General features: G+C 41.8%; 1 protein-coding gene across 14 annotated transcripts in view; it reads right to left on the minus strand.

The window, feature by feature from the left end:
• The window catches only part of ZNF185 (zinc finger protein 185 with LIM domain), a 188,782-nt gene extending 162,790 nt beyond the window's left edge, over positions 1–25,992 (minus strand). For all 14 annotated transcript variants that reach the window (XM_040323636.1, XM_040323643.1, XM_040323648.1 and 11 more), the window contains exon 1: positions 25,848–25,992. The gene's annotated coding sequence lies outside the window, so the exon portion shown is untranslated. The remainder of the gene's footprint in view (positions 1–25,847) is intronic.
• Between the last annotated feature and the right edge of the window lie 1,017 nt (positions 25,993–27,009).

The following is a 27,009-nucleotide window of genomic DNA, read 5'->3' on the forward strand; positions in this document are numbered from 1 at the left end:
GTAAACGCTATACATTTTGCGCAAACCAATCGATAAATGCTTATTGCGATTTTTTTTACCAAAAATAGGTAGAAGAATACGTATCGGTCTAAACTGAGGAAAAAAAAATTATATGTGTTTTTGGGGGATATTTATTATAGCAAAAAGTAAAAAATATTGCATTTTTTTTCAAAATTGTCGCTCTATTTTTGTTTATAGCGCAAAAAATAAAAACCGCAGAGGTGATCAAATACCACCAAAAGAAAGCTCTATTTGTGGGAAAAAATGGACGACAATTTTGTTTGGGAGCCACGTCGCACGACCGCGCAATTGTCAGTTAAAGCGACGCGAAGCTTGGTCTTTTACCTGCATTTTGGTCCGGGTCTTAAGTGGTTAAGGTGAGGGTACACCCGGTGGGGGAGGAGAGCACACTGCATGAAGACACCTTTATTCATCATTTTTTTTTTTATGGACTTTTCTAATCATTATTTATTATATTTTTATCATTAGTCATCATTTATAATATTAGGGACTGTGTGCGATTCACAGAGCACGGCACTTTCATATTGTCTATATTTAAAAAAAGTCAAGTTTTTATGCTATGCATTTGAATCTGTATTATTTTATAGCATAGGTTTTATTTATTGATTAGTATTAGTAGCGCGGCACATGATATACATCTTTAAAAATCGGCAAAGCCTTGGTGCTAAATCGAATCAGACCCCAACATGGATCTAAACCAAAAAACACAAATGCAGAATATTGAAGCTCATCAGTCCTTAGATGTGGAGGTTGTAGTAGTTTTTATTTTTCTTCGCTCCCCCCCCTTTAATTTTTTCTTGGTAATCCTGCAATAAACATACTTTCTACACCTGGGTGGCAACACTCACTCCTCCACTGTATCTACAAAGGGATTTTTGGTTATCATCCATGCTGGACTTCAAACGTATTTGCCTTTGTTCAACTTTACATGGTGGAGCGATGGGATTAGTAGTTTACATAAGATAAAAATTGTTTTTGCTATCTTTTCAGCTCACATGAAGTGACAATAATTGCATTTCTAGCAAGATCAGTTGGTGTTTTTAGTACTTGCTAAGAATGTGGACTAACGCAACTGCCATGATACCACCAGTAGGTTAAAATACACTGAGCTCTCCTAAGATGTCAGGCCTGAACATATGCCACACATCCTATCCAATGTGAGTTTTTCTGGTGCTGCAAATGGCCTAAACAATATTTTCAAAACTGCACCGTGCATGTTACCCTACTAGGGCCCCTTGACTGCCCAGTCCATATTATTGAAAAGATGAACTTTACATTTTTGTTTTTTGGGTTTAGATATTAGCAGGCCTTTGCAATAACATTTTTAATGGAGTATTATTACTCCATCCATATGCCTAAAGGTATCTATAGACACCCAATGGTAGTCACTGTGGATGGAAAAATAAGTCATACTTACCTGCTCTGTGCAGTGGATTTGCACAGAGAAGCCCAGATCTTCCTTTACTCGGGTCTCTTTTTGGTGCTCCTGGCCCCTCCCTTCTGTTGAGTGCCCCCACAGCGAGCAGTTTGCTATGGAGGCACCTGAGCCAAGCCACAGCTCTGTGTGTCCATTCAGACACAGAGCCACAGCCTGGCCCCACATCCTTTCTCATTGGCTGACTGACTTTGATTGACAGCAGTGGGAGCCAACTGCACTGCTGTCTCAGCCACTGAGGAGAGGAGTCCCGTCCAGCTGAGTGTCTCGTACAACATCGGTGGATCTAGACGGGGCTTGTGTAAGTATTAAGGGGGCTAAGGAGGGCTGCTGCACACAGAAGGCTTTTTATCTTAATGCATGAAAGACAGGGTAAAAAGGAAAGGTGGAGGGGTCTGTCTCTATGTGAGAAGTGACCTCAAAGCAAGCGTGAAAGAGAACCTGGTTGATGGAGAGTGTGATGAGGCTGAAGCATTATGGGTGGAACTGCATACAGATGTGCGTAGTTCAAAATTAATCATTGGAGTTTGTTATAAACCACCCAATGTTAATGAGGAGGTGGAGACTCAGCTCCTTGCACAGATGGAAAGGGCTGCAAGGTCTGGGACGGTGATAATAATGGGGGATTTTAACTACCCAGAAATTGACTGGATTAATGGCACTTCTGGGACAGTTAAAGGACAAAAATTTAAAAACCTATTGCAGGACAATTTTATGGTGCAGTTTATTGAGGCCCCAACTAGGAATGATGCCCTGTTGGACCTGATAATTTCAAACCATGCAGAGCTTATTACTAATGTTCAGATAAAGGAACACCTGGGTAGCAGTGATCATAACATGATTTCATTTAATGTTAACTATAAGCAAGAAATACATACAGGAAATATTAAAACACTAAATTTTAAGAGAGCAAATTTTCCAAGGATGAGGGCTGCTCTCCAGGACTTGGACTGGGAGGGACTATTGGCACAGATGAACACAGAACAGAAATGGGAATTCTTCAAAAAGACTGTGTGGAACCTCACTGCAAAGTATGTTCCCATGGGCAATAAGTTTAAAAGGCTAAAAATAAAACCTATGTGGCTCACGGTCAAAGTTAAAAAAGCTATAAACAATAAGCAAGTAGCTTTTAAAAAATATAAAAATGAAGGAACACTAGTGTTGTTTAAATGTTACAAAGAATATAACAGGATATGCAAAAAGGAAATCAAGGATGCAAAAATTCAAAACGAACGACAGATTGCAAAAGATAGTAGGACAAACCCCAAAAAATTCTTTAAATATATTAATAGTAAAAAGGTGAAGTCTGAGCATGTAGGCCCCTTACAAAATAATCTAGAGTGGGTGACTGGGGACAAAGAGAAGGCAAATTTACTAAATGTTTTCTTCAGCTCTGTGTATACAATGGAGCATGGGGGAGCTCATGTCCAAAATGGGGGTGGGAGTGACACAGCCCCAAATCCACAATGGCTCAAAAGTGATATGGTCCAGAAATATTTAGACAGAATAAAGGTGGATAAAGCACCTGGACCTGATGGCATCCATCCACGGATCCTAGGTGAGTTGAGCTCTGTCATTTCAAAGCCACTGTATCTAATATTTAGGGACTCATTAAAGACAGGAATAGTACCACTGGATTGGCGCAGGGCCAATGTGGTGCCCATATTTAAAAAGGGAACAAAGTCTTTACCAAGTAACTATAGACCTGTTAGTTTAACTTCTATAGTTGGGAAGATACTGGAACGTTTAATAAAAGACCACATGGATGAGTTCTTGCAGGAAAAAAACTATTTAAGCAGCAGACAACATGGATTCATGAAAGACAGAAGTTGTCAGACAAACCTGATTTCCTTTTATGAAGAGGTAAGTAAAACCCTGGACAGAGGCGTGGCTGTGGACGTGATATATTTGGATTTTGCAAAAGCGTTCGATACAGTTCCGCACACACGGCTCATGTGTAAGGTAAGGTCTACAGGATTGGATATATCAGTTTGTAAATGGATAGAAAACTGGCTGAAAGACAGAATTCAGAGAGTCGTGGTTAATGATTCTTACTCTGAATGGTCCAATGTTATGAGTGGTGTACCCCAAGGTTCAGTGCTGGGACCCTTACTTTTCAATATATTTATAAATGATATTGGGTCTGAGATCAAAAGTAACATTTCTGTCTTTGCAGATGACACCAAGCTATGCAGTGGAATAACGTCCTTACAGGATGTCTCCAATTTACAAGCCGACCTCAATGCTCTGTCTGATTGGGCGACTAAGTGGCAGATGAGGTTTAATGTAGATAAATGTAAAGTTATGCACTTGGGGGCTAAGAATATGCATGCATCATACATACTAGGGGGAGTACAACTGGGGGGGGTCTGTAGTGGAGAAGGATCTGGGGGTTTTAGTTGATCATAAGCTCAATAATGGCATGCAATGCCAAGCTGCGGTTTCCAAAGCGAGCAAAGTCCTTTCTTGTATTAAGAGAGGTATGGACTCCAGAGACAGAGATATAATTTTGCCCCTGTACAAATCATTAGTAAGACCTCATCTGGAATATGCAGTTCAGTTTTGGGCACCAGTTCTCAAAAAGGATATAGGAGAACTGGAGAAAGTGCAGAGAAGAGCAACCAAACTGATAAGAGGCATGGAGGAGCTCAGCTATGAGGAAAGATTAGAGGAACTAAATTTATTCACTCTTGAGAAGAGGAGAATAAGGGGGGATATGATCAACATGTACAAATATATAAGAGGTCCATACAGTGAACTTGGTGTTGAGTTATTCACTTTACGGTCATCACTGAGGACAAGGGGGCACTCTTTACGTCTAGAGGAAAAGAGATTTCACCTCCAAATACGGAAAGGTTTTTTCACAGTAAGAGCTGTGAAAATGTGGAACAGACTCCCTCCAGAGGTGGTTCTGGCCAGCTCAGTAGATTGCTTTAAGAAAGGTCTGGATTCTTTCCTAAATGTACAGAATATAACTGAGTACTAAGATTTGTAGGTATAGTTGATCCAGGGTAAATCCGATTGCCTCTCGGGGGATCAGGAAGGAATTTTTTCCCCTGCTGTAGCAAATTGGATCATGCTCCGCTGGGGTTTTTTGCCTTCCTCTGGATCAACTGTGGGTATGGAGTTGGGTGTATAGGATTTTACTGTGTTTTTTTATTTTGTTTTTTTGTGGTTGAACTGGATGGACTTGTGTCTTTTTTCAACCTGACTAACTATGTAACTATGAAAAAAATTAAAATAAAATAAAACTTCTGACGTTACAATCACTATTTTGCATAGTTATATTGGTCTTGATTGGACTAACGTAAGTAGCATGTTCTGTACCTGGTCGATCCCTGTGGAAATTGGAAATCACTGTAGTAAGTGATTGCTGCTAGCTTCTGAATGCCATGCCCTGCTTACTTGGCTCAAGCGCCAGAGAACACATTGCATTTTCCTAACCACTTCCATACCGCGCCTATTTTGGCACTCCTCTCCTACATGCAAAAATCATAATTTTTTCTTGCTAGAAAATTACTCAGAACCCCCAAACACTATATATGTTTTTTTAGCAGACACCCTTGAGAATAAAATGGCAGTCATTGCAACTTTTTATCTTGCACGGTATTTGCGCAATCATTTTTCAAAAGCCTTTTTTGGGGGGGGGGGAAAAAACGGTTTCATGAATTAAAAAATACAGTAAAGTTAGCCCAATTTTTTTGTAAAATGTGAAAGATTAAGTTACGCCGAGTAAATAGATACCTAACATGTCACGCTTTAAAATTGCGCACACTCATGGAATGGCGCCAAACTTCAGTACTTAAAAATCTCCATAGGCGTCGCTTATTTTTTTTTACAGGTTACCAGTTTAGAATTACAGAGGAGGTCTAGTACTAGAATTGTTGCTGGCGCTCTAACACACGCGGTGATACCTCACATGTGTGGTTTGAACGACGTTCACATATGTGGGCGGGACTTATGTGTGTGTTCACTTCTGAGCGCTATCTACCAGGGAGAAGGGCGTTTAAAAAAAGTTTTATTATTTTACTTAATTTATTTTTACACTTTTTTTAACATTTTTATTTTTTTATCACTTTTATTCCTATTACAAGGAATGTAAACATCCCTTGTAATAGGAATGGTTTGTGACAGGTACTCTTTATGGAGAGATGCAGGGTCAATAAGACCCCACATCTCTCCTCCAGGCTAGAAAGCATGAGATTGTGAAAAAAATTCACGGATCTCATGCTTTCAGCCGCGATTGAGGCTTTGTTTACATTCCGGTACCCGGGCGTAACGTCATAACATCGCGCCCGGGCCTATGACGATCACAGAGATGACTGGTGACCATCTGCCAAGCGAGTGACCTCCCATGTTCACCAAGAAGCAGGCGTGGTACCCAGAAGCTTGTGCCAATCACTGTAGTAGAAGTGCCTACTACAGGGATCATCCAGACATGATACATGGATACTTGCAAGCTGGATCAATGTAACTATGCAAATTAGTCTATTCCTAATCTTCAGCTTTAATACACCACTTTAAAGATATTTTGTCAATATTCTTCTGAGCAGCTCGCCCCTGGTTCTATCAGTTCTACGATTGTTTGCTTTGAATGGTTCAATTAGTTTCTTCGTGATTCACCTTCAATGATAAGATCCAATTTTCTAAATTAGAATGTGGTTCTCGCCCTTCCTCCTGACACATACCTGAACTCTGTGTGTTGCAACACCTTTCCTGACATCCAAAAGCTTGCAGAGGTTTAAAAGATAATAAATAAATTGATTTTGTACTAATCAAAACTGCTTTCAAACTTTTTAAATTTCAACGTTTTAAAAAAAAAAAAAATTATATATTATAATATATATATATATATATATATATATATATATATATATATATATATATATATATATATATATATATATATATATATATATATATATATATATATATATATATATATATATATATATATATATATATATATATATATATATATATATATATATATATATATATATATATATATATATATATATATATATATATATATATATATATATATATATATATATATATATATATATATATATATAGATGGAGTGGGAAGATTTACAACCACACAGGTTCCCTTCCTTTTATTTTGATCTGATGATAAGCAAAGACAGGTTGTTGGAACCAGGACCCAAAAAACAGAGATCAAATGGAAGAGTAAGCCTAGAGCAGTATGTTGGGATGGGATGTTGCCAACTAGTTGTTGGAATTTGCCACAAAGTAAGGTTGGTCCATACATGGTTAGCTGATCAATTGAAAATATTCTGACATGTCCTTTTTACATACATTATTGAATTAAATATTAAAATACAACTAAAAGACAAAAAACGTTATTGTTTTTGATTATAGTGGAGAGGGATTAGAATGCTTGTCCATTTTTATTGCTGTCTATACCCCCCATTAGGAAGATTCACGCTCTCCATTTGTCCCGTTTACCATTATCATAGAAAGTGAAAGTAAAAGAAAAAAAATATATAAAAAGTGGAAATTTTTCACTAGTTCTGGTGACTTGGAGATCCAAGAAATTCCCTTAATTTGCAGGGGTTTCCTCTCACTTTCCATTTGGCTATGGGACAGGAAGTGAAGAAAAATCTCTGCAATGGGACACGGATGACAAAAAAAAAAAAATCTGACAGGGATTATAACCCTCCATTGCGCTATCCGGAAAAAAAATAAAAAAAAATAAAATTACCTATAGTTCCACTTTAAATAATCGATCTTTGTCGAGAGGTGGAGGCCAAACATGAATCTAAAATCTGATCAGTGTATGGCCAGCTTAACCTCTTGACGACCGAGGACGTCCCTGGGACGTCCTCGGGTTTGTGCGGTGATATCTGAATGATGCCTGCAGCTACAGGCATCATTCAGATATCGTCGTCTTCAGCCGCCGATTCTGTGCACGACAAGAACAATCAAAGCGGTTCCGCCGCTTGATCGTTCTTATAGGCAATGGGAGGGGATGCCCCCCCCCCCCGCCGCCATCCGATGCTTCTTCGGAGGCCCGGAGAGCGGATCGGTCGGCGCTGCTGGAAAGCATAGAGATGACTGGTGACCAGATGGTCACCAGTCATCTCTATGATCGTCGGAGGCCCGGGCGCGACGTTATGACGTCACGCCCGGTACCTGGAAGTAAACAAAGCCGCAATTGCAGCTGTCGGCATGTGATCAGTGATTTTTTTTTCACAGATTTCATGCTTGTAAGCCTGAAGGAGAGATGTGGGGTCTTATTGACCCCACATCTCTCCATAAAGAGGACCTGTCATGCTGATTTCTATTACAAGGGATGTTTACATTCCTTGTAATAGGAAATAAAAGTGACCTAAAAAAAAAAAAAAAAAGTCAAAGAAAAGTGTAAAAAAAAATAAATAAATAAAAAAAAAAACGCCCCTGTCCCCGTTATCTCGTGCGCAGAAGCGAACATGCATGCAAGTCCCACCCACATATGTAAACGCCGTTCAAACCCCACATGTGAGATATCGTCGCGCTAGCACTAGACCTCCTCTGTAACTCGAAAATAGTAACCTGTAAAAAAATGTTAAAGCGTCACCTATGAAGATTTTTAAGTACCGAAGTTTGGCGCCATTCCATGAGTGTGCGCAATTTTAAAGCGTGACATGTTAGGTATCTATTTACTCATTGTAACATCATCTTTCACATTATACAAAAAAAAATTGGGCTAACTTTACTGTTTTGTTATTTTTTAATTCATGAAACCATATATTTTTTCCCAAAAAAAGGCGTTTGAAAAATGATTGCGCAAATACCGTGCGAGAAAAAAAAGTTGCAATGACCGCCATTTTATTCCTTAGGGTGTCTGCTAAAATATATATATATATATATATATATATATATATATATATATATATATATATATATATATATATATATATATATATAATATGTTTGGGGGTTCTGATTAATTTTCTAGTAAACAAAATTTGATTTTTACATGAAGGAGAGAAGTGCCAAAATAGGCCCGGTTGTAAAGTGGTTAAGAGTGCAGTAACTTTTTGAAAGCAGAAAAATAAACTAAGGGATAGTGTCATGCAATGTATCCTCTTAGTCTGTGACTCTTCGTGTATTTTTATAAAGTCAAAACTTTATACATAGAACCATTGAAAATATGTCATATTGTAATCCCACAATGTTGTCAGTTCCAGACTCCCTTCAGAGTCCCACCCAGGAGCATATGGTCCTCACTTGGAGCACCTAGGGTGTGAATGTTACATTTCTGATGCTGTGGGATGGAAGTGGGGGTTATTGTAGGAAGGTGTTAACCTATCCCCTTTAGTTTGGATCCCTCCGTATAGGAAGTGACCTGTTAATCCTACCTTACATACAGTATATTGGATGGATGGAGACCAGGAGCAGCGAATAAAATGTATCTTAGAGAAGAAAGATGTAGAAGTGGACTGTGCCTGGTTCCTCCATATGGGCTTGACCTGATTTGGTCCCCTTATACTCCGCACTTACCTACGGGAAAAAAGACCCTAAAATTGCACCAGAAAATGTGTATTTTATGGACTGAAATCATAAGTGCCTATATACTTTGCTAATGTTTGGAAGCTGCGCTATTTTTTTGCTGAGTAAAATAATTAGAAATGCTGCCTTTGGCTTAAGATTTGTGTAATTTCAAGAGAATGCTTAAATACCGAGTAGAAGTTTGTAAAGTGGGCCAGTACACAAGTGGCTGGATGGGTGCAACTCATAATAGGCTACATTGGTGCAGGTAGACAGGATTCTGAGTTTACTAAATACAGCGTAAACCTGGTTGGGTTGGGAGTTGCTGGTGGCAAGTGGAAAGATGTCTACCCTCCTGACGGTGAGTAGAGGACCCCTTAAATGGAACACAAGTCAGGTGGTGAAATGGGCCTATGTGTCAAAAAGGCCCCAGGTGCACAATGAGTTAGTGGGAGACATAGTCAACAACCATGAGTATGTAAAGGGGGACTACGATTGGGCAGGCATTGGTGCCAAGCAGTCCCCACCTGGCTTCTTTGCAGATAGGACAGCCACCCACTATTAATGAGAAACCCTCTCCCATCTTGTGTCATTCTCCTGGCCCGAGGCCCTAATATTTTAGAATAAAAGGATTGTCCCACACTTTACTGTACCTTTTTTTGTGAAATATTGACACTAGCAGAATCTTCAGTGCGGAACGCCACAACCAATGTTTGATATTCTGTAGCAGTCATTTCAGAGCAGAGTGCAGGCATACATCTTTAGGCTATTTTTACTTTATACCTCCAATCCTCTTCTTGAGAACAGAGTTGGCTACTAGATGGCACACTCATTCCCATGCTTCACCACTACTCTGATCAGAGGACTCTGTCCAGGCCTCCAAGGCTTTATGCACCCAGCTGCAGGACTTGCAGAAGTATGTCAGGGGAGACCGGGTGACTACAGCAATTCTTCCCATGTTCTGTACCACCTTGCCTGGGACTTCATCCCTGCAGGACACTACATCATATCAGCTCTGGGGTATCTCAAGTAGAATACAAAGGCCTTGTGAAGAAGCAACTCCTGACCATATGATGGGTCGGTGTTGAACCTGCCATCTGTACACATGGTGGACAGACAATGTAGTTTTGGGTGGACTTTGAGGTAGTGCAAATAAGGTGCCCCCTGGATAACTTGGCATTCCTTAGTGAACCAATGACTTATGTGGAACATCTAGGGAGTGTCCTACAGTCTGGCAGTGATAGCCAACCAACAGACAAACTGGTGTACAGTACCAAGTTAAGAGAGGTAGAGGTGTAGTCAAGCAAGAAAGAGGTTGAGGAAGAAGCAAAGTCCAAATTAAATGCAAAGGTCAGATTTTAGAAGCAAAGTGTAAAAGCAGCGCGATCAGTTACTGGCTGGAATTACTGTGTTCCCTATACAGATGTTAAACAATTGTCAAATTTGTAGGTTGGCAACACTGCAAAAAGTGCAAATGCCAAAAATAGTACCAAACCACGCAGATAAAGAACAAGGAGCATGTTTTTGGTTTGTGAAAGGAAAAGCACCCGAAGACACACAACCTATACAAGTTCCATGACCATAGTGTTATAAAGGGCAAATAAATCCCAAATCTTAGTACGGCAAGACTGGAGTGCTTAGTCACCATGCTACCAATTCAGTTGCAGAGATTTTATAGTTACTGTATAGTATGTTATTTCACAGCAATTTGATCTTTAATTAGGGACACGCTGAATTGTAGTTATTGGCACTGGTTATCTAATAAATTGGATGTTTCTGTTACATCAGCTGCTTGCTGGGCTCTGTCCAAGCATTCCTTTATAGGACATGTGCAATCCTGCTCTGGAACAGGAGAGTTTTAGGTTTTACGACCAGACAAGGAAAACAATTAACATGAATTAAACCAGTGGGAGTGAGGTGGGAAACAGAAGTCTATGACTTGAAGCCATTAATGAAGGCATGGCTTGGCAGATAAATCCTGTGGTTTTTGCAAATGTAAGTTACAGGCATCAAGGCTTTGGGTGCTTTGTTAACCATTAGTGTCAGTAGTGTGATACTCTCAAAAGTATTCAAATTTCACTGTTAAAGGGTCAGTCCACTCAATAGTGCTATTTCAGTTATAAGGGGAAAATGGACGGCTGAGTCAGGCACCAGCATCCTATATGTTTTGGATTCTCAAACAGTAAGTTCTCCCTGCCATAAGTTCTTACTCTGTTCTTGTCCGCCTAGGAGTGTTCCTGGATCTCCCGTTATATTCTCTATAATATATGTAGCGGCCTGCTACTTTCTAGCCGGCTTTGTTTTAAATTTAGAGGGTAGTCAGAGTTAGTTGACTCAGACTGTATGATTTTTCACTAAATTTGGGCCTCTGTTCCAGCCATGGCTGTACCGTGAGTGACCACGATTGTTGTCTGGGGTGTTGTTACCATTCCAGGCCGAGGGTGGCAGCAGTCAGGTCAAGGTGTTTTGGGTGTTCCCCTTCAGCAGCCAATCAGAGGGAGTTGATCGTCCCGCTGTGCATGCTGGGGAGGAGTACTTAAGGGACAGACATCATTAGTTCAGGGTCATCACCGATCCTGGTCTGTCGTCCCACCACCCACCGTGTGTGGCCCTCCTGGCCGGGGGTGCATGTTCAAGTGTTCCTGGCTCCGGGACCACGTTGGTTCGGGGTTGTGATCTACCAAGTAGGCCCGGTAGTCAGACTGGGTCTATGCTACAGAGTGGTCCTGTGCTGTCCATCCTGAGGTAGGAAGCCACTCGATGAAGAACCTGTCTTGGAGAGCACCGAGTAAGAGGCTGGTATCTCGGGAGAGGCCTTGAACTTCATCGAAGGACGCACTATTACTGAGAGGAGGAGTGAAGGTTGCCTGTCAGTTCTAAGTTCACAAGAATTTATTCAAGAGAAATCCGGGTGCTCAATCCTGTGCTGAGAGGATTCTGGACCGACTATATCTCCATCTTTGGGAAGGTCTGTGGCAGAGACTTTACCAAGTTTCCGTGTGACATCCTGGCTGCTAGGTTAGTGAGAGAGGCCTATCCAGGTGCACAATACCCGCTCTGGCTAGAGTGGCGACGAAAGCCGTGTTTCTGGAAGCAGGAGTGTTTCCGAACAGAAGTTATACACCTGAACCTATTACCCTTCCACCTCTTCAACTACTACTTTTATTCTCTTACCACGTTTGGCAAATAAAGCAAAGAAAAAGAAGCCTAAAGTGTGGACATTGAAGTTTTTCTCAACTCTCATCTGATACCCTAGACGGCGAAGAAATAGAGGTAACATGCCGCCCAAAACAATCCAGCAGCTCCTTCGGGGGTAGTGCTTCATATACAATACATTATAAATCCATCAAAGGAGAGTGGGGCCTCTCATAATAATCATATCAGGTATGTAGACCTGGATCCATCACCAATGGAGTCACTGGAGAGATGAAAGAAACTCACAAGTGGCAGTACCCAGACCCTGAAATCACCAAAAGGATCTGGCAGTGAATGGCTTTTTTTTTTGGATTGAGTGATTAGAACGCTTGTCAGTTTTTATTGTTGTATGTGCCCATCTTTAACCACTTAAGCCCGGACCAATAAGCTGCTAAATGCCCAAAGGCGTTTTTACAATTCGGCACTGCGTCGGTTTAACAGACAATTGCGCGGTCGTGCGACGTGGCTCCCAAACAAAATTGACGTCCTTTTTTCCCCACAAATAGAGCTTTCTTTTGGTGGTATTTGATCACCTCTGCGGTTTTTATTTTTTGCGCTATAAACAAAACTAGAGCGTCAATTTTGACTTTTTGCTGTAATAAATATCCCCCAAAAACATATATAATTTTTTTTTCCCCCCTCAGTTTAGGCCGATACGTATTCTTCTACCTATTTTTGGTTAAAAAAAAAAAAAAATCGCAGTAAGCGTTTATCGATTGGTTTGCGCAAAATGTATAGCGTTTACAAAATAGGGGATAGTTTTATTATTATTTTTTTTTTTTTTACTACTAATGGCAGCGATCAGCGATTTTTTTCGTGACTGCGACATTATGGCGGACACTTCAGACAATTTTGACACATTTTTGGGACCATTGTCATTTTCACAGCAAAAAATGCATTTAAATTGCATTGTTTATTGTGAAAATGACAGTTGCAGTTTGGGAGTTAACCACAGGGGGCGCTGTAGGAGTTAGGGTTCACCTAGTGTGTGTTTACAACTGTAGGGGGGTGTGGCTGTAGGACTGACGTCATCGATCGAGTCTCCCTATAAAAGGGATCACTCGATCGATGCAGCCGCCACAGTGAAGCACGGGGAAGCCGTGTTTACATACGGCTTTCCCCGTTCTTCAGCTCCGGGGAGCGATCGCGACGGAGCGGCTATAAACGAATAGCCGCGCCGTCGTCACAGATCGCTCCCCGCGGGAATCCGACCGCCGCATGTAGCGGGGGGGGGGGGGGGGGGTCCCGATCGGACCCCCGGAAAGGCAAGGACATACATGTACGCCCATTTGCCTGTACGTGCCATTCTGTGGACGTACATATACATGCGGCGGTCAGGAAGTGGTTAAGGAGATTCACCCTCTCTATTTGTCCTGTTTAACATTATCATTGAAAGTGAAAGTCCCCAGAAAAGAGGGGAAATCTTGCAATGGGGGGGGGACACCAATTCTGGTGACCTGGGGGCCCCAAGGCATTGCTTTAATTTGCAGGAATTTCCTCTCATTTCCTGTTTGTCTATGGGACAGGAAGTGGTGGAAAAGCTCTGCAATGGGACACTGATGGAAAAAAAAGAAAATCTGACAGGAGTTATAATCCTCCCTTGCTTGAACCAAAATAGAAATAAAAATGTTGCCTATAGTTCTACTTTAAGCCTGCCAGATACAATGACACAATCCTTGCAGCTCACACTTGCTAGTATTTGGCATGGCTGTAACACCAGACCTTGGCAGGATTTAACAATTGTCATATTGCCATAACAATATAAAGTAAAAATTCTGATATGAATACTACAGCTATTGAACTGCCTTTGTTTAACTTAAACCTAAATATACTGTATGTGGCTGAAGGTATATTCAAATCTTGAATTTTCCCCTTGAGACACCCTGTTGGTCAGTGAGGCCACACATCACAGTAGTAAACAGTAACAGTAACAGTAAGACAGTAAAGCCAGAAGAGAAACTTAGAATTAAGCAACACACCATCATGTTTCAAAAACCTTGAACCTGTGTATAGTTTAACCACTTCAGCCCCGGACCATAGTGCTGGTCAATGACCGGGCCACTTTTTGCGATTCGGCACTGCGTCGCTTTAACTGACAATTGCGCAGTCGTGCGATGTGGCTCCCAAACAAAATTGGCGTCCTTTTTTTCCCACAAATAGAGCTTTCTTTTGGTGGTATTTGATCACCTCTGCGGTTTTTATTTTTTGCGCTATAAACAAAAATAGGAGTGACAATTTTGAAAAAAAAAAAAAGAATATTTTTTACTTTTTTGCTGTAATAAATATGCCCAAATTTATATATATATATATATATATATATTAAAAAAATGTCCTCAGTTTAGGCCTATACGTATTCTTATACATATTTTTCGTAAAAAAAAAAAAAAACGTAATAAGCGTTTATTGATTGGTTTGCGCAAAAGTTATAGGGTCTACAAAATAGGGCATAGTTTTATGGCATTTTTTATTTAAAAACATTTTTTTTACTAGTAATGGCGGCGATCAGCGATTTTTATCGGCACTGCGACCTTATGGCGGACACTTCGGACACTTTTGACACATTTTTGGGAGCATTGGCATTTTTATAGCGATCAGTGCTATAAAAATGCATTGATTACTATAAAAATGCCACTGGCAGGGAAGGGGTTAACACTAAGGGGCGAGGAAGGGGTTAATTATGTTCCCTGTGTGTGTTCTAACTGAAGGGGGGGTGGGACTGACTTGGGGAAATGACTGATCGCTGTTCATACATTGTTCATACAGGCATTTCTCCCCCTGACAGGACCGGGAGCCTTGTGTTTACACACACAGCTCCCGGTACTCGCTCTGTAACGAGCGATCGTGGGTGCCCGGCGGTGATCACGTGGGACCAGGGGCGGGCGGCGCGCACGCGCCCCTATTGGCTGAATCGTGAGATGATGCATAGCTACGTGATCTCGCGCAGCCGAGATGACCTGCCGCCATATAACTGCGGCGGCTGGTCGGCAAGCAGTTAAAAATATAAGTTGCCCCAGCGGGTACACAAACTACAATAAAAACAAAAACAAAAAAAAAACCCATGAAACAATATCTTACTATTCTATTCAAAGATAAAGAAATAAGCACGTTGGATTAAAATGTTTATGCACTTGAATTTCAGTATACTTAGATAATGATTGTGTATATTGATGTGTTTATTGAGACTAATGCCTCATACACATGACCATTTTTCTCGTCTGGAAAACTGCCATGAAAGCTTTTGGCCGGGAAAACCGGCCATGTGTATGCTCCATCGCAGTTTTCCCGACGAGAAACTTCGGTCTTTTTCCCTTTGGGAAAACCGGTCGTGTGTATGCTTTCCCGAGGGGAAAAAAATAAATAAAAATGCGCATGCTCAGAATCAAGTATGAGACGGGAGCACTCGTTCTGGTATAACTATCGTTCGGAATGGAGATAGCACATTCGTCACGCTGTAACAGACTGAAAAGCACGAAGACTGAAAAGCGCGAATCGTCTCTTACCAAACTTTTACTAACACGAGGATCAGCAAAAGCAGCCCAAAGGGTGGCGCCTTTTGAATTGAACTTCCCCCTTTATAGTCCCATCGTACGTGTTGTACGACACCGCGCTTTGGACAGGCAGTATTTGGCCTGAACGTGTGTATGCAAGGCAGGCTTGAGAGGAATCTCGTCGGGAAAACGTCTTTTTTAATGCCGAGAAAAAACGGTCGTGTGTACGAGGCATAAGTATAAAAAAGATTCAATGACAATACCAATATTTGTAGCTCCAATATTGCATCAACTGGAGCACTAAATAGTTTAGGTAACACATTTTAATAGCAAAATACCAAATAATGGCACATGCAACATTGATAGGATAGTATCATAACTATATGTCATGGGGCCCCCATATCAAAACACTAAATCCCTTTCCCCCTGGTATGTCTAGCCTCCATTGCAAAGGCATTTTTTTGACACAGAACACAAATTGCATTTATAGCCATCTTTTAGGGTTCCTAAATGATATATAAATTAAAAAAAATCCACATTTATTTCTGAAATGTTACTGCTACCTGTATAAATCTCTAAGTAGCCACACAGCACTGGGCACTGTGTATTTCTGGGCCCCACCATAGTCATGTACAAGCGGTCCCCGGGTTAAGGACAAGACTGCTCTTTACTAAGACTGCTTTTTGGTATATATCTCTTATTCAAAGTCCCTAACAAACTCCCCCCTTTTTTGTTGGAACCCATATAATCAATATGGTGTTTTATATCTCCATGCTTACCCTACATAGTGATTGGCCTTATTTAAAGTCCCCCTGACCAAACTCTCTCCTTTTCTGTCCAAATTTGGGATGGAGGCCAATTACTCATGGCGCCTTGGACCACATCATTCTTTCTCAAGGACAAGTTGTTCTTAAAGTGGAGGTTCACCGTAAAACAATTATCTAACATTACATCCAGCATACTAACGACATGTACAGTATGCAGGTCTTTTTTTTTTTTTTTTGCCGTACATACCGTTATATTCTTATTTTCTCCCCGGGTTCTGATTCCCGCGGGACTGGGCGTTCCTATCCCTGGGTTAGATAATTGACGTCTGGTGAAAAACTTCCCATGGCGCACAAGGCGCGTCACCAGTTTTCCGTAAATAGCTGTCCTGCGAGTCGGCTCTATATGGCGCCTGCGCAGTCAGCTCTACACGGCGGGCGCAGGAGCCGTATAGCGCGACTCGCAGTTTGGCTATTTACGGAAAACTGGTGACGCGCCATGGGAAGTTTTTCACCAGACGTCAATCATCTAACCCAGGGATAGGAACGCCCAGTCCCGCGGGAATCAGAACCAGGAAGCCGGGGAGAAAATAAGAATATAACGGTATGTACGGCAAAGAAAAAAGACCTGCATACTGTACATGTCGTTAGTATGCTGGATGTAATGTTAGATAATTGTTTTAGGTGAACCTCCACTTTAATCGAGTTTGTAAGTCAGAACAGTACATTTTAAGTGTAACGCCAGCATGTGCCATGGTGTGTGATGTTCCAGGCGCTTCTGGGCATGAAGTCTTGTTATTTGGGGCTCTTGTGGCCATGCAATACTGCAGTGTGTCCGGCGCTGGGAGATGGCTGCTCGGCGTTATCCAGGACCAGCATGGAGCACAAGCAGTCGTCAGCCGCCTCTGTTCGTATGTAGGAGTTGTTCGCAACTCAGATGTTCGTAACTTGGGGACTGCCTGTAGTCTGCTAGGAGTATAGTTGTGCTGTTAAAAATATTCACAAATAGTCTTAAAAAAGGTTCACTGCTTGTTTTAGGTAGTCAGCAACCTAAAAAAACACTCTATCCCGTATGGGCCAGCATTGAGTTAGTGGCTGAGTCTTGATTTTCTCTTTGATGTGTGATGAAGGCCCTTTTGGAGAGGCTGATGTGCCTTTGAAGATATAGGGAAGAACAATTATCCTTGAGGGCTTCTGATTCAGTTATCCTTAATGCCAACGTACATCGAATATAGCACTTTCTTTAGCTGTCACTTTTTTTTTTTTAATCGATTAATCGACTAATTTCGATTAATTATAACGTACATACCGATCCAACAACTTTTAGCTGATCTCCAGTGCAGCTACCAACCACTGGAAAAAATGGATAGCAGGATACAAAAAACACACAAAGGCAGCGCTCGATGGGAGTAGCATTAACACTTTTAAAGTCTTCAAGTAGGTAACCAAATAAATATTGCACTGGAGATAAAATCGATGTAGCTACATAAACTGTAAAAATGTTGCAAGTAATACCAAACTGTAGCAAAAGCAGTCATAAAAACATGTAGCTAAGTATGATACTGGTATAAAAATGTGTTCAACGATGCCACTGCTGAATCCAGATGAGGAGAGGTTAACATCAGTCTGTCGGCATGTAGATGTCCCATGAAGGGAACTATCACAACTCCCAGTGGATGGTTGTAGAATCCCAGGTTGATAGAGGGAAGTAATAGAGGGAAGTGTAACAGCCCTTGCGTGTGGCAGATAGTAAGGTCCCGCCGGCATGCAGATATGAAGGCACAGCAAAGGAGCCCTTCAGATGGACACGGCAAGTCCCGCTGGTGTCGGTGACGTCACCGGATCTCCGACGGCATTTCCTGAAGGCCCAGGGGAGGCGAGTACCAATCAAAAGAATTTTGATCGATCAAAAAAAATTTGATCGATCAAAAAAATTAAAGATTAATCGATGAATTAATAGTTAATTTCCACAGCCCTACTATTAATATATCTATATATTCCATCCATATTGTAAGTGCACATGCCTTGCATTTTACTAGTAGAAATGAGTGCTCTGAACAATCCACGGTGCTGTGTGTTTTCCGTTTCACAACCTGTCTAAAACCAACTTGATCCAGCTGGTCAGAGCCTGCATTCATACTAAGAATCCATTCATTCCAAGCTAGAAACCAATGACAGATAAGCATGGGTGATGTAAATGCACAAGGTTGTTCCCAAACGTAAATACCATAAAAAGGCTTTGAAATCCGTAGGTTGCCACACCTTAATAAAAGTAAAGCCACATAATGACAGGCTGAGTTTAGAAGTACAGGAGAATATTTTAGGCCTCCGACTTGTCAGGGCTGGAGTGCAAAACACTGTGATCTCAGCAAACTCAAGAACAGTCTTCAAACAATTGGCAATCTAGTTCTTCGATATTGAAGGTTATCGCATTGTTTTCCTTTGATAGATGTGCAAATATAACTGTAGACACAGCAGATAAAAGCTTTACTCTCGTATACAAGGGAAGTAATCATCATACATTCAGTGAAGCGATCCATGTAATCCAGGTGTAGCTGTGATGGTGCATGTCATTATCTCCTGGTGCGTGTTTGTACAGTCGTATGTAAACACGGCACTGCTATAGCTTTCCCATCATGTTTCAGAATCACTGTAAAGTTCTCACTGTTACTCCACCACTAAAGAGGTTGTGTCACATTATAAAAACGTTTAAAGACAAAACTTTTTTAAGTTTTGCATCGAGGGGAGATGAATTAGAACCCCTGTCAGTTTTTGTTGCCGATTCCTCGTTAGGGGAGGTTCATCATCATCTCCATTTGTCCCGTTTACCATTATCATTGAAAGTGAAAGTAAACGAAAATCCCCAAATTTGGGTTGTCCCCAGAAAAGTAATAGTGGGGAACACTTTGAATTGGGACACTAGTTTTGGTGACCTGGGGGTTCCCTTAATTTGCAGGGATTTCCTCTCACTTCCTGTTTTGGCTATGGGACAGGAAGTGAAGGTAAATCTTCCCAATGGGACCAAGATGGCAAAAATAAACCTTATGCCCTGTACACACGATCGGTTCGTCTGATGAAAACAGACCGATGGACCGTTTTTAACAGACGAACCGATCGTGTGTGGGACCCATCAGTTTTTTTCCCCATCGGTGAAAAAAAAAAAATAGAACCTGTTTTAAATTTTTCGTATGGTTAAAAAACCGATATAAAAAAAAAAAACGATCGTCTGTGGGGTAATCCATCGGTCAAAAATCCATGCATGCTCAGAATCAAGTTGACGCATGCTCGGAAGCATTGATCTTCATTTTTCTCTGCACGTTGTTGTGCTTTACGTCACCGCATTGGACACGATCGGATTTTTAACCGATGGTGTGTAGGCAAGACTGATGAAAGTCAGCTTCAGCGGATATCTGATGAAAAAATCCATCGGTTCGTTTTTCATCAGACGAACCGATCGTGTTTTTTTCACCTATAGTTCTACTTTAAGTCAAGGACATATCTGGAGAAATAAACTGAATACTTGCAGCTCCATTGAGGAATACTGGTCTTTTAAATTTTTGCTGCGACGCTGACACTTCCAGGGGTGTCAATCTCTGTTGTCTCTCACAGTTCTCACTGGTTCCTCCTGCTAACCTCCACATCATTACTCTCTCCTGCTTTGAGGTGAAGGTCAACAGTCCAAACCAGTGAGAACTTCTGAGGACCACTGGGGAAGGGAGAGGGGGATTATGCTTGTTTATTGTAGACAGTCAATAGTATTATACTTTTAGTTAACTCTTAAAATCGAAAAGGGATACAAATACTGATAATGCACATTCACAGTTTCATCCAGTCCAGGCTGAGAATGTTTTCTAGAAATGCAGCAGATATAAGCAGGGCTGGACTGGGACAAAAATTTGGCCCTGGACTTCATCCAGACTGGCCCACTTTGACAGGTCTCTCCCACAGCAGCCGGACAACTCCCGCACCCCTCCGGTCACCCAAGCCCCCTCTCCCCCTTCACTAGCCACTAGGCGTTTTACTTTATTAGAGTAGAACGACTGGTACTGGTACTCTTATAGGCAGTACCAGTGGGGAAGCTAGACATTATTTCTCCCGGGGCAAAGAATCAGTTTGGTGCCCCCCCTTATGGGACAAGATTAGGCAGAAGTGAGAAACTCCCAGACCGCTGTCACTGAAGCCGGCCCACTGAGCCATCGGCCCACCGGGAAACTCCCTGTAGTCCCAATGGCCAGTCCATCCCTGGATATAAGCAATTCTAGTTATAAAACAGCATCAACCGTCTTGTTGTGTATAGCTGGACTAAAGCCTCGTACACACGGTCGGACATCCGACAAACTTTCCCTTGGATTTTTGTCCGAAGAGATTTGTCCGGTCACACCCATAGCATACACACGCTCGGACTTTTCTGAAAACTTTTCTAAAACTTTCCCAACATCACGTGTCTTTTCTGCTCTTTATCGCCACCCTTTGGTTAACTTGTGCTATTGTTGGTTGATTTTAACATTGGTTCTGGGCATGCGTGTTTGTACTTCGGACAAAAGTCCCATGGCTTTCTGTACACACGGTCAGACTAGGCATCATCGGACTTTTGTTGTCGAAAAGTTTGTCCGTTTGCAGACCGAACTTTTTGTCTGACGAAACACGAAAAAGTTGGTCCGATGGAGCGTACACACGATCGGACAAATGTGAAAACTTGTTGATTTTGAAGTTTGTTGGCCGAAAGTCCAACCGTGTGTATGGGGCTTTAGGCTGACGACACATTATAAAATGTGACAAAATTATATTCCCTTTCACTTTACATTCACATCCTTGGTTTTCTATAAAGTAGTACAGGAGAATCATTAAATTTGTTTCACTTATCACAATGGAAGATCATGGAAAATTCCAGCTTGCCCAATTGGTAATCAGCTCTAATATCTGTTGCCAACAGCCTCCCAAAGAAAATATTCATGTATCATATATACATACCTCCCAACTGTCCCTCATTTGTCCCTCATTTTTGTCTGATCTATACAGATGTATATAAAATGCACTTTTTATCTATCAAAAAGTGTTTCCCAGCGCTAAACCCTTCACCTGATTTCTAAATTGCTGCATTTGTAAATTCCAAAAGCCAATATAAAGGAATAGTAGTGGTAAAAAAAGCACTTGTGGGTTTAACCAATCTTATTTTTGTGTACAGTTCTCCTTTAAGGGGGAGTGGCAAGGGGTGTGTCCTATTCCTACATACTTTTGCTGATAGGTGTCCCTCTTTCCCATCTCAGAAAGTTGGGAGGTATGTATATAGGAGTAATAACAGTGATTAGGAAAATAAAAATGCCGAACCAAATGATTGATTCCCCCAGATTGGCCACCCAAGGGGTGCCCAATGGAAATAACTGTTGCCCAAATCAACTGTAATCAGCGGGATCATATAATGCAAAGGGTGGGGCACCAACAGGCAGCTTTTTGTTGATGCTATTTATTATTATTATTATTATTATTATCATCATCATCGCATAAAAACATCTGGATAAATGATAATTATCACTGATAGAGAAGAGGACACTTATTATTCTGGGATTCTGGAGAAACTCTGTTAATGATAAAGTGCCACTTCATGTTTTGAATCTTAATATATGGCCAAATAACCACACTCCATGCTGGCTGAATCACTTGGAAAATTCCATCCATGTGTGGGAGGCCTACAAAAACACTTCTGTCATTGAAGGCCACTATGTAAATGTGACAATTGTGTCAGACATGCTGAGGTCTCTTCAATGCCAAAAAAACACAATGGAGATGTGTTGACAAGACAAAGTTAGAGGGCAATAAACTAAGCAACACAAACAGCGTTTCAACAAAAGACATAAATCAGCAATTAAACTAGTAAATGTGATAAATAAAAATTTCTGAAAAACAGAGAATAAAATGGAATTCTGACTTCCCTTCATGTTAAGTGAAAAAACTTAACAGATCACAATGGAAGCGAGTCATAAAAATATTAACAATTCACTCAAAAGAACAACCACGCCAACTTCTACCATACCTAAAACTATATGTGTCAGATTAGATTATATCCAAGCTAAAATAGCTTAGTTATAGATAATCTGACACATAAAGCTATACAGTAGATATTCTGAGACATAATGAATAGAAAATCTCAGATATGCAAAACAACACCCAACTAAACAGGCTATGTTTAGAAAGATCTCAAGATAATATAGGAGATGTCATTAGCATGCCAAATTGATGAGCGAAAATGTATATAAAGGAACTAAATCGCTAATATCGGCAAGGCTAACTTCAGATAAATGCAATAAAACTGTAAAACGTCCAAAATGCAGAGACCCCAAGCAACCAATGGAACTTTGAAAAGAAAATATTGAGATGTGATAACATCAAAACAGGCTAAGGCTGGGTTCACACTACGATTTTCCCGTCCGTCAGCCGCATACGATTTATATGAAAAAACGTATGCGGCTGAAACGGACGTAAACGTATGGAACCGCACATATGTGCGTTTTCCATTGACATTAATGTTAAAAAAAAACGTATTCGTTTGCCATACTGTTTCAAAAACGGCCGCAAAACCGTGGTTGAACACGGTTTTGCGTACGTTTAAAAAACGTTTTGCCAGCAAATCCTATGCACCCGGATGCATCTGAGTGCATACGATTTGCAATGCATTGTCTATCTATACGTTTTCCCGTCCGGGCCCGTACGTTTTCAATACTGAAATCGTATGCGGCTGACGGACGGGAAAATCGTAGTGTGAACCCAGCCTTAGCAGTGCTACTCAGGTTTGCTGCAAAGCCATTAAAACAAAATTACTCAAGGTCTTACACCAGCCTTTCTCCATCTTTTTAACTTGAAGCCCAGGTTCACACTGGGTACGATTTCCTTCGATTTGAGATGCGATTTCACTTGTGAAATCGCATCTCAAATCGGCGGCAATTGTCGGCAATGACACTGTCCTAATCGGTGCGACGCCGCATCTGCGGCGCTGCACCGATTTCAAAAAGTAGTTCCTGTACTACTTTTTGCGATTTCTGGCCGCGATTTACATAGACATCTGTGCAGAAACCTGCACAGATGTCTCTTAAAGCGCGGCCGAAATCGGGACTGCCGGCGGGAGTAAAATCGTGCGAGTTCAGTCCCGCAGCCCAGTGTGAACCAGGGCTGAGGATCCCTTAAAATATAAAGTCAATTTCCAGGCTCAGGGAACCCCTCCTAATAAGTACTATATTCATAGGTGTGCGCAGCCTTTTGCATTAGGGTGTGCACCCCAAAGCTCAAACACATATGTGTCAGTAGTTTTATTTTTATTCTTTTTTAAGATGACATTTTTTTATTTGGTGAAATATCAGGGGTTTAAACAGGGGGGAATATGCACCACACGGTGTGATTAGGGTGTGCCCAGGCACACCTGGCACACCCTGTGCGCACGCCTATGACTATATCTGCATAGTGCATAAAGCTGGCCACACATTGATCGAAATTTGTCTCTGTTGGACCAGCCAAATCTGATCCGTGTATGGCTCCCTTCTGGATGGTCACGGAGCATAATGCTACTTTAATTTGTGGTCATTGGAAAGAACCCCCTCTTGTTGTCACCGATTAATCATCCGATTAGGTAGGGATGAGCTTCGGCGTGTTCGCACACTCCACATGCAGAGTCCGACAGGAAGTCGGCACGGCGCTAATCACAGGCAGGGAGACATTGGGGGTTATTTACGAAAGGCAAATCCACTTTGCACTGCAAGTGCACTTGTGAGTGCAGTCGCTATAGATCTGAGGGGAAGCTCTGAAATTAGGGGAAGCTCTGCTAATTTTATCATCAAAACACGTGCAAGCTAAAAATGCTGTTTTTTATTTTCCTTGCATGTCCCCCTCAGATCTACAGCGACTGCACTTTCACTGTAGTGCAAAGTGGATTTGCCTTTAGTAAATCAACCCAATTTGTCCCGATGCGTGGCTGCAAAGATCGGGAAACGTCTCACTGCCTGTGATTAGCGCAGCGCAGTGCCGACTTCCTGGCAGGCTCTGCGCGTAGAGTGCGCAAACACGCCGGCGCTCATCCCTACTGATAGGCAGACATTGCTCACTGCTCAGGGAACCCCTGGCAACCTCCGGAGGAACCCTAGCTGACAAAGGCTTTCTTAAGCTGGCCATACACTAATTGAAATTCATCGGGTTCAGTAGGGACTGGTTCAATTTCAATCAGTGTGTGGTCATTCCTGCTCGACAGAAGTCAATCGCTGGCCGAGCAAGAAAAAAAAAAAAGAAAAACGCAACAATCTACGGCCAACTTAACACGAAACGAAGACAATTCCATTTCTTTCAGACAACTGTATGTACTTGAGCAAAGACCAGATCATTTATAACTCAACGTGTTGAATAATTGTCAGACTAGAACTCGCAGTGTATTGTGAGATCTTCCAATATTTCATGCTTTGCTGAAATACACATGCACAGGGCAGTGTAGAAAGAACAGAGGGGTAGATTCAGGTACCTGTTACGGCGGCGTATCTCCAGAAATCTGCGTCGGCGTTTCGTTACGCCGATTCACAAAGGCAGTTAGGCTGTAAAAATAGGCTTCCTCCACCGACATAACTTGATTGCGGCGGCGTAGAATTGTGTGCAATATAACTTTGGCCGCTGGGGGCGCTTCCGTTGTTGTCGGCGTAGAATATGCTAATTTCTTAGATACGCCGATTCACAAACGTACGTGCGCCCGACGTTTGTTTTTTACGTCGTTTGCGTTAAGGCTTTTCCGGCGTAAAGCTGCTCCTGCTATTAGGAGGCGCAGCCAATGTTAAGTATGGACGTCGTTCCCGCGTCGCGATTTGAAAATTTTACGTCGTTTGCGTAAGTCGTCCGTGAATGGCGCTGGCCGCCATTTACGTTCACGTCGAAACCAATGACGTCCTTGCGACGTCATTTACCGCAATGCACGTCGGGAAATTTCAGGGACGGCGCATGTGCAGTACGTTCCGCGCCTAATTTAAATGATCCACGCCCCCTACCTGATCATTTGAATTACGCGCGTTTACGCCGGCCCCTTTTACGCTATGCCGCCGCAACTTACTGAGCAAGTGCTTCGTGAATACAGCACTTTCTCCTGTATGTTATGGCGGCGTAGCGTAAATACGATATGCTGCGCCGCCGTTTAAATTGCGCGCCCCTACCTGAATCCACCCCAGAGTCTACAATGTTGTTCAATGACGGTGACAATAAAAGCAGTAGACTGTCACTCCCTTTTATACGAAGCATCGGTCAGAAGAAAAGTCATGTAACAAACTGATGGGCACTTAATTATTGTTGCCGTAATGCATGGGTACCTTAGACTTAAAGGATTAGCTATAGAAAGAAACACTCAATATACAGAGAAATATACCAAAAACCAACACAAATTCTGTGCAAGGTCAAAAAACAAAGTATAATTTATGAAGGAGTTCCTACCTGTGCTTTGTGGGTTTGGAAGCTCTCTGTGATGAAATTCAGACGTTGTTTTCCTAGGTACAGGTGTGTCTGTATTACCTGCCTCCAGAGCTGTCAGCAAAATGTGACTCAGTTCTACCTGTGCAAGTACTGACTGAAATTGTTGCTGGAAAAAGAAGCCAAGCCCAGGTCTGAAGACTAGGCGGAGCAGAGAGTGTGCTGTGCCCTTCAGGGCACCAAACAGGTTTGTCCTCCAAATTCCTCTGTCCTCGTCTTTCTCTGTTTCTAAGTGGGCATTACTGCCACATTCTTCAAATTCTCACTAAAGGCGTCATTGGAAGCCTGGTATCCTGGAAACAAACACCCATCACTTTTTTTTTGTGTCAATATTCTTCCATGGTTAGGTTGAATTGATTTATCACTTGAATTCACCATCAGCTATTGGTTTTTCCATTAACCTGTTCTACGGCTTTTAAGAGAAAGGCAGACCTGATTTTTTTATTTATTTTTTGCAAAACTTGACATTATGATCAGCCACTATTGAAATCTTCTTGCAATGGGTCTAAAGCCTCGTACACACGAATTTTGTCCGAAGGGCGTTGGCCGTGAACTTCTGCATACAAATGGCAAAACTTTCTCAGCCAACAAACACAAAACTATGGGCCAGATTCACAGCAGAAATACGCCGGCGTATCTACTGATACGCCGGTGTATTTTCAAATTTGCCGCGTCGTATCTTGATTTGGAATCCTCAAACCAAGATACGACGGCTTTTGGCATAGATCCGACAGGCGTACGGCTTCGTACGTAGGTGTAATTCTCCGGCGGCCGCTGGGTGGAGTTTGCGTCGTTTTCCAGCGTCGGTATGCAAATTAGCTGTTTACGGCGATCTACGAAGGTACGCACGTTCGTCGCATTTTCTTACGACGTCGCTAGTCGGTTTTTCCCGTCGCAATCTTAAGCCTGCTATTTCATGGCTTAGATTTAGACCAGCCATGTTAAAGTATGGCCGTCGTTCCCGCGTTGAATTTCAATTTTTTTTTTGCGTAAGACGTCCGGGAATACGAAAGTACGTTACGCACGTCGCCGTTCAAAAAACACGTCGGGGTGCCGTTATTTCGCGCAAAGCACGGCGGGAAATTTTCACACGGAGCATGCGCAGAACGTTCGGCACGGGAGCGCG

The sequence above is a fragment of the Rana temporaria genome, chromosome 9 (assembly GCF_905171775.1).
Source record: "Rana temporaria chromosome 9, aRanTem1.1, whole genome shotgun sequence".
Classification (NCBI taxonomy): Eukaryota; Metazoa; Chordata; class Amphibia; order Anura; family Ranidae; genus Rana; species Rana temporaria.